The sequence below is a fragment of the Pygoscelis adeliae genome, unplaced genomic scaffold, assembly GCF_000699105.1.
Source record: "Pygoscelis adeliae isolate BGI_AS28 unplaced genomic scaffold, ASM69910v1 Scaffold241, whole genome shotgun sequence".
Classification (NCBI taxonomy): domain Eukaryota; kingdom Metazoa; phylum Chordata; class Aves; order Sphenisciformes; family Spheniscidae; genus Pygoscelis; species Pygoscelis adeliae.
The window spans coordinates 3085430-3087942 of NW_008824056.1; the positions used below are offsets into that span (position 1 = coordinate 3085430).

The 2513-nt window shown below is 41.7% G+C and overlaps 1 protein-coding gene across 1 annotated transcript in view; it reads right to left on the reverse strand.

The window, feature by feature from the left end:
• Positions 1-2513, reverse strand: part of ARHGEF26 (Rho guanine nucleotide exchange factor (GEF) 26) — a 72541-nt gene that overhangs the window by 30097 nt on the left and 39931 nt on the right. The gene's annotated exons all lie outside the window — the stretch shown is intronic.

Here is a 2513-nt window from a genome sequence, read left to right on the forward strand (position 1 = left end):
GAGAAGGGCAACGAGGCTGGTGAGGGGTCTGGAGCACAAGTCTTATGAGGAGCGGCTGAGGGAACTGGGGTTGTTTAGCTTGGAGAAAAGGAGCTCAGGGGAGACCTTCTTGCTCTCTACAACTACCTGAAAGGAGGTTGTAGCAAGGTGGGTGTTGGTCTCTTCTCCCAAGTAACAGGCGATAGGTGTGGCAGCGTGCTCCCTCCACCCAGCATAAACAATAACCACCAGTGGGGGTCATGATGGCTGCATCCAGCTTGTGCTGGACTTTGGAAATGGAGGGCAACACAGTAGCCAAGGGCTGTCTGGCACAGCGACGCAGATGTCTTGTGGTATGCAAATACGACTATAAGTCATTCATCTTACTCCATAAATAGTGGACAGCCCAGGGCCTGTTGAACTCTCCTGCATGGCAGCAGGCTGCACGCCAGGATCTCCCCTTGAGTAGGGTCGCCTCTCAAGGTTACTCCTCGAGGTTGAGAGATTCTTTGCTGCAACAGGTCCTCAGTAAGTGACTAAAAGCATGCTAAACTTTGAAATCTTAGCTAAGTGATATAAAGGATTGATTGTTCATATATAATCCTTTAGACATAAACTGTTGACCAAGGCTGGGACAAGGATTGGATCCAGCCGCACTTAGACTCCTCTCTGAGAAGGAGTTTAGAAAGCAAGGGGGTCCTTTGTGAACCTCATGACTCAATGGGAGGGTCTCCCTGACAGGCTTGTCTGACCCTGTCCTCCATGCAATAAATAATCAAGTGTACCTTGCCATTGAATCTTGTTAAACCACTGTCGCATTTACCATTGAACTTTATTGATATAAAACAGTGAGTTAACAAAAGTATATTGTTGCTTCTCTTATGAGTGAAGTGCACTATCACTCTTTCTGCAACAACAGGACAAGAGGAAACTGCCTCAAATTGTGCCAGGGAGGTTTAGATTGGATATTAGGAAAAATTTCTTCACTGAAAGGGTTGTCAAGAATTGGACCAGGCTGCCCAGGGAAGTGGTTGAGTCACCATCCCTGGAGGTATTTAAAAGACATGTTTATGCAGCACTTAGGGACATGGTTTAGTGGTAGACTTGGCAGTGCTAGGTTAACGGTTGGACTTGATGTTCTTAAAGGTCTTTTCCAACCTAAACGATTCTATAATTCTATGAAATGTGCTATTGTAGGCAAAGTTGGGTAACTCCTGCCTGCAGGTGTGACCTAAGAGCCGACGCACCCAGCTATTGGGAAGGCCAGCTGGGCTGATGTATTTCACATAACTGCCTCCTTGAATGCTGCAGTCTGCAGCACTCTCTAACCTTATTCTGCTCTCAATCACCTCCCACAAAAAGGAGGACTCCTCAAACTGACAGTTTTTACAAGATTCACATAGTCTGCTGTAGAAATAGACCGTAATGCCAAGAAACACGTCCTAAGGTGAATAGAAACAGGCCTGGTTTTTTATTTCATACTGTTGTAAATCAGGATAGTCAAATACTAGGATCCTAATATCCAAATATTAGGATCCTTTCCTGGCCTAAAAGTATTTACTCAGGCATACTTTTCCTATCATGTACATGAGAACATCTCATCCTCAAGCAGCAGTAGCTGGCCTCTCTCCTGATGGCAAAATCTTAACAGCAGCTTACTTTGTCTTTACAGCAAAGAATACTTAATTCAATATATATTATAAAAAACATTTTGCTATAATAAAACCCTTCTACTTAAAATGAAAATACTTGACAAAAGTTTTAATTTTTATCCTGCCGTAATAGATCATTTCTTTACAAGAATTAGTGTGTGATATGAAGATGCTATTAAAGTTCCACTGTTTACTGTATCAAACAATTACAAATACTAGTTCACTCTTTAAAGAAAGTGTTGCTTAGAAATCTAAGCAAAACTTCAGAACTATCTACAGCTGGCAGAAGAGAGTCCACTCACGTGCGATCAAATTTATCAGAACTTGTTTACACACTGCCAGACAACGTGCTGAAGTGAGAAACAGAACTGCTTTGCAATGCAATACCTCCCTCAAAAACATTTCTTTAATCCATCCAACAAGTTCCCATTCTACAAGAGACTTCAACAGATTCATCAATTAATGTACCAGGTATGCTGTGCAATGACATGGCCTCCATTTGCAGTGGAGAATTAGAACGTACAAATTAGAAATGATGCTGTGCATTCTTCTGCTTTGGTTTTATGTGAGGAGGAAAGAGAGAGAGAGAGAAAAAAAAAACAATTCAAAATCTGACAAGCCTTGAGGAAATGAATGATGAGAAGGATGGACACAGAGGCAGACCAGCGTGTGATTCTGTGTGAACTGTGACAAGACCATCATGCACATTGTTATGAATTACATAAAACAGCATAAAATTGTACCATGACTGGTATTACTGGGTACTGTCGCTCCAACAGCAACAGGGTTTCATCCACAAAGGCAAACCCAGAGTCTGGACATACCTCATTCTTCAGTAATTAATGCTAATTTATTCTTTAAAAAAAAAAAAAAAAACCAAAA